Raw genomic sequence first — 8,679 nt, forward strand, 5'->3', positions numbered from 1 at the left:
GAGAAGAAGGGAGGGAATGTCTTTTTATATGTTTTCTCAATGTTATTAGATTTCTCATATTTAAACACGCACGAGATCGTTCTCCACCGTGCTACTATACAAATAAAAATAACAATATTCCCACTTCATTGTAGTGGTGGCCATTTTTCGTTTCAGAGATGGTGGTAACTGTAGTGACTCCAGGGGTGACCTCACTTCCTGACGATGGAGCCCAACAGAATCTGGTAACCACGCACCACATTCTATAACTGCCCCTTCCCGGCTCACTCAGATAGAGACACTGGAGAGGACACCATGTTTTCCTGTTGTCTCCCCGTGTCCCGAGGCCGAGGCCACAAGAGAGGCAGCGATGAGAGTAGGTTCCTCAGCAGTCGCCAGTGGTTCAGGACTCAGCGCAGATCCCTGTCGCCCTTGACACGGTTGGAGCCAGAGGTAACACAGGGAGGCCCAGGATGGTTGTGTGCGGGCCGGGCCACCACTCTGACCCCACTTGAGCAGCCCGATGTCCCCTCTGTGTGTGTGTGTGTGTGTAAGGGGGGTTCACATAGAAAGGGCCTGCCCTGAGCAAGAACAGGCTGAGGAGGGGTCAGAAACCTGGTGGACTAGTCATGTTCACACCCCGGGTCAAGGCTGGCTGGGTGGATATGGAGTGTGGTGGTGCCCTCTGCCCGAGGTCTATCCCGAGCCCTGGAGGTGACACATTTCCCCTGGGTGGAGGTCTGTGCAGACACAGGGCTGGGCCTGATCTGGGAGCAGAAGGTCCAGTGGGCAGAAGCAGAAGCGACTAGGGCCGGGCAGGGCTTGAGGCCTCTGAACCGGTTGCCGGTCACTGTCATTGCAGAGCTCAGCTCGGGTCATAGAGGAACAGCAGCTGGTCGACGAAGACCCCAGCCCCGCCATCACCATTGAGGGGCAGGTGGGCCATACTAAAGGCCAGAGCAGGCCCGCAGTGCATACGGCCAGCTGTGGTTCTGGAGAACCAGGGCCCTTTAGTGCCCGGAGATGGAGTCCTCCCCAGAAGGCCATCAGGTTCTGCAGACCTCCGTCCTGGAAGCTGCTCAATCAGCAAAGGCGGATCGCACTTTGCAACTCATTCCTGCAGTCGCCCAGGTTCCGCAGGAGGTTCCCAATGTGTGATGCCTACCTGGAGCACCAGGCCCATGTGAATCACACTGGGCCAGAGGACCTGCAGCCCCAGGAGGCAGAGCCCCAGGAGGGTGAGAAGGAGGGGGAGGTGGGAGTGGGTTGCGGAGGTGGTGCATCTGAGCTCATGGGGAGGGCTCAGGGCCAGGCACACAGGGAGCACCCCAAGAGACTGGCCAGGGGCAAAGCCTGGCCCCAGACCACCCACCTGCTGGACTGTCAGTGGGGAGCACGTCCTGTGGTGGGTGCTGGGCTGTGGCTTCTCTGGAAGGCTCTGGCTTCTGTTATGTCCTTGGGGGGGAGAATGGGCACATAGAAAGTCAGGCACAGGGGTGATCTTTTCTCCTCTCACCGCCCCAGCACCGGCACCGGAGGCAGAGGAGGCTCCTGAAGTCCAGACAGAGGAGTCTGATGAGGAGTCGGATGAGGAGTCGGATGAGGAGTCGGATGAGGAGTCTGATGAGGAGTCGGATGAGGAGTCGGATGAGGAGTCAGATGAGGAGTTGGATGAGGAGTCGGATGACGAGCTGGAGGCGTGGGCACCTCCAGAGGTCCTGCCACCTCCAGCAGCCTCTCTGGTGGCAGCTGTGGAGCTGGGGCCGGCCTGGGAGGCACCTGCAGACATTACTGAGGCCCCACCACCACCCCTGGGTGAGGAGCCCTCCCTGGAACCTGCCATAGGTCCTGCCTCAGAGGAGGAGCTGCCTCCTGAAAACCTAGCAGGGCCAGCTCCAGAGCCGCTGGCTGAGACTGCTCGCCGTGTCCCCTCAGAAACACTTGTGCTACCCCCCATTGTTGACCTTTTCCTTCTATTTTCCTTCTTTTTTATGTTTTATTTTTCTTCATGGGGTTATTCAATTGTTTATTTTTTAGGTTTTACTATTTGGGGTATTTTGGGGTCTTTTTTTCTCTCTCTATTCTTCTTTCTTCTTTTATGCATTGTTTCTCCCTGGGGGTGATTCAATTTCATAAATAAATAAAATTAATGTTTGTATTTAAATGGTGCCATTGCTGAGCCTGAAGTACAGTCACGATGCTGGGCAAGACTCACCACCGTCTAGTTGCAGGATGTTCCATCCCCCAAAGGAAACCCTGCACCAACAGTACTCACTCCCCACTCCTCCTGCCCCTGGAGACCCCTGGTCTGCTTTCTGTCTCTGCTCTGTTACCTGTTCTGGATGTTCCCTACACATAGAATCTTAGTGCCATTTTGTGTCTGCTCACATATTTTTGTTTGCTTTTTATCTGAAATAGCATTTTTGTAATTTGAAAGGGAAATCCCACATGGATTAGAGATCAGGTGGAAAAAAAGAAAAAAGAAGCCCTTTTAGTAAGTGTGTGCATTATCTGCAGGTAGAGGCTCTGTGCTCAGTGTGGCCTCAGGGCCAGAAGCCAGTCAGGCAAAGGCTGGCTCTTCCTGTGCCCAAAACAAAAACAGGAAAAATGCAGAAATCTGGGAAGACAGACCTCCAGCTGCAAAGCATTCCTCACAACCCAAGGCCAGAGAAAGGTGTGACCTCCCTGTGGTCAGAGAACTCTGGAAAGTCGTTTTCTAAAGGGACAAAGGGCAAACACATGCACTTCCAAAGAGACAGTGCACACGCCTTACATGTCAGAGATGCCCCACCTCCCCGATGGGGACACACCCACAGTGGACACTGAGGGGAGAGCACTGTCACCATCAGACTGACAGGCTTCTGGGCTGGTGGCGACCAGCCTTGGGACAAAGTGGGGCAGCAGAGGCCCCAGCAGGTCCCCTGGGGAGAAGGGGAAAGGCCCCTCCTCTGGGAGAACTGTTAGCAGGACCTGCCAAAGTCCCACAGGGGCACACCTGCACCTGGCAGTGATCCCCCTAGGGGGTACTCCACAGAAATTCTCGCACAATTGGTCAGAGATGGATTTTGAGACTGCCCATCAGAGCACTGATGAAATAGCCTGGATTTGGAAAAACTACTAATATCTGTGGAGAGGGCATGGGATCCACCAATCCTGGTCCACGTGGAGGAGGGGAGCTGAGCAGCTGCTCAAGTGGGTGCAGGCGTCTCTATGTGCCCAGAGATAAAGACCCCAGGGGTCCTCTCATGTGAGACACGTGGACCTGATCCCACCTGTTAGACCACATACATGTGGTTTCAACACACAGACCGTCATATATGAAAACAACATGACACTGTATATAGAGAACTCCAAAGATTCCACCAAAATACTACTAGAACTGATAACTGAATTCAATAAAGTAGCAGGATACAAAACAAAAATCCAGAAATCAGTTGCATTTATGTAGACCAATAATGATCAGAAAGGGAAACTGAGAAAACAGTATCATTTACAATTACATATAAAACATACCTAGGAATAAATTTAATCGAGGATGTAAAAGACCTGTACTGAGAGAATTATAAGACACTGAAGAAAGAAACGGAAGAAGAGCTGGACCAGCATGGCTCAGCAGTTGAGCATCAACCTATGAACCAGGAGGTCAAGGTTGGATTCCTGGTCAGGGCATATGCCTGGGTTGGGGGCTCTATCCCCAGTATGGGACCTGCAGGAAGCAGATGATCAATGATTCTCTCTCAACATTGATGTTTCTATTTCTTTTCCTCTCCCTTCCTCTCTGAAATCAATAAAAATATATTTACAAAAGAAAGAAATTGTAGAAGATACAAATAAGTGAAAGCATATACTGTGTTTATGGATAGGAAGAATTAACATCAATAAAATGTCCATATTACCCAAAGAAATCTATAGATTAAACACAATTCCTATCAAGATACCAATGGTATATTTCACAGAACTATAATAAATATTCCATAAAATTATATTCAACCACAAAAGACCCCAAATAGTCACAGAAATCTTGAGAAAGAAGAACAAAGTTGAAGGAATCACACTACCTGAAAACAGATCATCCTACAAGTTTACAGTAATCAAAACAGCAGAGTACTGACACAAAAACAGATATATAAGTCAATGAACCAGAATAGAAAGACCAGAAATAAACCTACACTTTTATGGTCAATTAATATTTGAGAAAGGAGGTAGGAATATATAATGGAGTAAAGACAGTCTATTCAAAAAATGGTGTTGGAAAAAATGGACAGATGTGTGCAAAAAAATGAAACTAGACCACTTTCTTACGCCATAAACAAGAAAAAACTAAAAATGTATTAAAGATTTAGATGTAAGACTCATAATCACAAAAATCCTAGAAGAAAACATAGGCAGTAAAATCACCGATATTTCTCATAGCAATATTCTTTCTGATATATTTATTTGGACAACGGAAACAAAAAAAAATTAAACAAACAGGAGTACAGCAAAAGAAACCATCAACAAAATGCAAAGACAATCACTAAATGGAAGAACATACTCACTACTGAGACATCTGATGAGTTAATAATCAAAATTTATAAAGAACTTATACAACTCAACACCCAACAAACAATCCAATTAAAAAATGGGCAGAGGACCTGAATATACACTTCTCCGAAGAGGACATTCAGATGGCCAATAGACATATGAAAAGGTGTTCAGTGTCACTAATCATCAGGAAATGCAGATTAAAACCACAATGAACTCCCTGGCAAAGGGCAAGGAGACACCTGATTGGTGGTGTTGCTCTTCTATCAGTCAGGGCAAAGCAGATGTACAGTCCTTACTTTATTCTAGCTTGATGCCTGTGTTGGTGGCTACAGTTGTTTCATGGCTGGGGCACATAAAAAAACACAATGAGAAATCATCTCACACCTATTAGAATGATTATTATCAATAAATCAACAAACAACAAGTATTGGCAAGGATGTGGAGAAAAGGGAACCCTGGTGCACTGTTGGTGGGAATGCAGATTGGTGCAGCCACTGTGGAAAACAGTATGGAGTTACCTCAAAAAATAAAAAATGGAACTGCCTTATGACCTGATTCCACATTTGGGAATTTATGCAAAGAACCCTAAAACACTAATTCAAAAGAATACATGCACCCCCATGTTAATTGTAAAGTTATTTACACTAGCCAAGACTTGGAAGCAGCCCAAGTACCCATCAGTAGATGAGTGGATAAAAAAGCTGTGGTACATTTTCACAGTGGAATACTACTCAGCCATAAAAAAGAAGGAAATCTTACATTTTGCAACAGCCTGAATGAACCTGAATAAGCCAGTCAAGGAAAGACAAATACCATATGATTTCATTTATATGTGTAATCTAATGAACAAAATAACAAACAAAATAGAAACAGACTCACAGATAAAGATAACAGACTGGCAGCTGTCAGGAGAGGGGCATTGGGGTGCGTGTGTGTGAAAAAGGTGAAGGGATTAAGCAAAAATAAAACAAAACAAACCTCATAGACACAGACAACAGTATGCTGATTACCAGAGGGAAAGGGCCGGGGGCCGGGGGGGCGGTAGAAGAAGGTAAAGGAAGGCTAAATGGTGACAGAAGATTTGACTTTGGGTGGGGAACACACAATACAATATGTATTATAGGATTGTACACTGGAAACCTATATAATTTTATTAACCAGTGTTACCCCAATAAATTCAATAAAAATAAATATAAATAAAAAGTATTGTACTGATTTTGAAAACCTTGAAAACGAATGGAGAAACCTTTACAGTGGCTCTAAAAGGTATTCATTTCTTTGTGAAAAGAATTTCTTAAATTATTCTGTGTTCTGATTGTGCTTTCTAAAATTGAAATGTGTTCAATAAAGCTATCAGAAAAGGTAAGACCCATGTTTTGTTTGTTTTACAAAAAGACTTCTGAACCTTCACTCCAAATAGGCGAGGGGTCATCAAGGACTAAAGAGCATAGAAAACTCTACTCACGGCCTCCAGGAGCGAATGAAGCCCAGGCACTGCCTCACAGCACACCCTGATGGCAGAGAAGACCTCTCCCCCTCGCACCCCACAAAGACAAGCTGTAGATTCCTCAGAAAAACCTTCCCACTGCCCAGTGGGCTCTTTTTTCTTTTTCACCCACCAGAGCAGCTTGCCTGGGCTCAGCACCGCAGCGGACAACCCAATCTGGACATGGACATCTGTAGCTCACGTCGTCACCCATGGCCCAGCTGTGGTTCATGCTCATGGGGCAACTTGGGAGACACCATTTTTGTGTGAGTGCCTGTGTGCTCCGGGGAGGGATGCCAGAGAGTGAAACTTGGGATGCAAACCACCTGACCTCAAGAGAAAGAAACGATCTGACCTTTAGCAGGACAGCTACTACTCCTAGCGGGCCTGTGCAAGTTCACACGGTGCTTTCACAAGCATGGGCTCATGTGAGTTCCTCATCACCTGCTTTTCCCAGTATCGCAGGCTTGGAAAGCAGCTGTGGATTCTCTTTGGCTCTCACTCTGCAAGTTCCTCTCTTCCTGGTCAGCAAGTCCCATGACCTAAATGTAACTGGGGCAGTTTGGGTGCTTGTGTGACTGTTCTGAGGTCTGCACATGAGTGGCAGAGTGCTGTGTAGCCTGTCAGTTTTGCTGGGTTCCTGCTTCCATGGATTTTCTTGCCCTGGCTCTGGACAGGGTCTTGGGCTTCATTAGAACAGAGGGTACCCTTCTGTGAAGACTTCTGGGCCAGAGGAGGTGTCACAGGAGTTACTTACAGAGCTGGGGTTGGACGGGGTTTTATTGAGTCTGGTTCTGGAACTGTCGTCTCCAATCTATGGCAGGAAAAACAGTTCCTTCTGTGGGCTATATCGCCCTGATTTCTGTGGTACCTGACTTTGGAGGTAGGAGACGTGGGTTAACACTGGTGTGTTGAAGCCGAAGGGAAGAAGTGGCTGGGTGCATAACAGAGCAGTGCATGTTTGCCCTTCCTTGCTATTTTAGTAGGCGGTGGCTTCCCCAAGCAATGGCAGGGGCCAGCAAACAGGTCGCTTTGGAAGGACATCTTGGGGGAGTCTTGTCAGAGCTACAGCTCCACGTGCTGCGGCAGGTAAATATGTTCTGTTCTTGTTGACCCCTCAACTGAAGTCCTTAGCCTTCCTGGCTGAACCCACAATGGGAGAACTGAGGCAGCCACACTCCAGGGACACGGAGTCCCCTGGGGCTCAGGCTTTCTAAGAATAGTTTCTCAGCGGCGCCTGTTAAGTAAGTGTCCTTGTGTTTTTCACTGGAGACAGCTGACCGCCTTCCTATTCCCCTCGCCTTAGGGTGGGAGTGATTTCCTCATCATTTGCTTTTCCCAGTGTAACTGCTTTTTTCTAGTAGTTTCTGTCTTCCTAGTCAGTGAGCCACATGACCTACACATAGCAGGGGCAGGGTTGTTGGTGCTTGTGTGGCTCTTCTGAGGCCTGCAGATTGCCGGCCTACCCCTAACTATAGTGGCTGTGGTGGCCTGGAGTTCGAGACTGTAAGGCATATGGGTAACTGAGGTTGAGACTGTGAGGCATATGGGTAACTGAATACTTACACTTTCAGATTGGTGTGTCTTTTTTTAATTTAATTTTATATTTTATTGATTTTTTACAGAGAGGAAGGGAGAGATATAGAGAGTTAGAAACATCGATGAGAGAGAAACATCGATCAGCTGCCTCCTGCACATCTCCTACTGGGGATGTGCCCACAACCCAGGTACATGCCCTTGACCGGAATCAAACCTGGGACCCTTCAGTCCGCAGAGGCATATGGGTAACTGAATACTTACACTTTCAGATTGGTGTGTCTTTAACCGAGCATTCTAGAACGTTTTAGGGAACCGATTTTGGGCCTGAAGGACTTTTATTTGCCATGTAGTTCCTAGGTCACCCTGGTTAGGGGAGGAGACTGTCCCTGAGACCCAGGCAGAGTTTGGGGCCATGGATGCTTGTGTAAAAGACAGGTGTCACTCAACTTCCAGTCTTGTGTCTGAAACAAACTTGCCTTCTTGAGTTCATCTCAGATAAAGGGCACCTTAATTGATTTCCTTTTGGGATCAAATATCTAACATTAAAAATATAATCCCAGTCTGACTGGCGTGGCTCAGTGGTTGAGCGTTGACCTATGAACCAGGAGGTCATGGTTCAATTCCTGGTCAGGGCACATACCTGGTTGTGGTCTCGATCCCCAGTGGAGGGCATGTGGGAGGCAATGATGATTCTCTCTCATCATTGTTGTTTCTATCTCTCCCTCTGCCTTCCTCTCTAAAGTTAATATATATATATATATATTCCCAGTGAGATCTGTCGCTTTGGCCTGGCCTTGCCTTAATTGTGTGGCCTTGACCAAATTACTTAACCTTGCTATACTTCAGTGTCCTCATCATTAAAAAGTAGAAAGTAATGATGTACAACTACCTCATACATTTGTGGTGAGGAAAAATCAGTTAACATATATAAAGCCCTCAGAACAGTACCTGGTATGTACTATTCTGTGCTATACTAGTACAAAAATGGTTATTTTTTCGCTATTTGAATCCAGAACAGAATGTGAAATAAAAGGGTGTCATGGCAAAAGCCACTCAGAGCTTCCATTTCTCCATTTTAAAATGAGGTGGTGATACCAACCCAAGTGTCCATCAACAGATGGATAAAGAAATGTAGCATATGCACACAA

General features: G+C 46.7%; 1 pseudogene; it reads left to right on the forward strand.

Annotated features, from left to right (window-relative positions):
* The first annotated feature begins 4,719 nt into the window (after positions 1-4,719).
* On the forward strand, positions 4,720-4,862 carry LOC111828357 (annotated as a pseudogene).
* The last annotated feature ends 3,817 nt before the right edge of the window (positions 4,863-8,679 follow it).

The sequence above is a fragment of the Myotis lucifugus genome, unplaced genomic scaffold (genome assembly GCF_000147115.1).
Source record: "Myotis lucifugus unplaced genomic scaffold, Myoluc2.0 scaffold_337, whole genome shotgun sequence".
NCBI lineage: Eukaryota > Metazoa > Chordata > Mammalia > Chiroptera > Vespertilionidae > Myotis > Myotis lucifugus.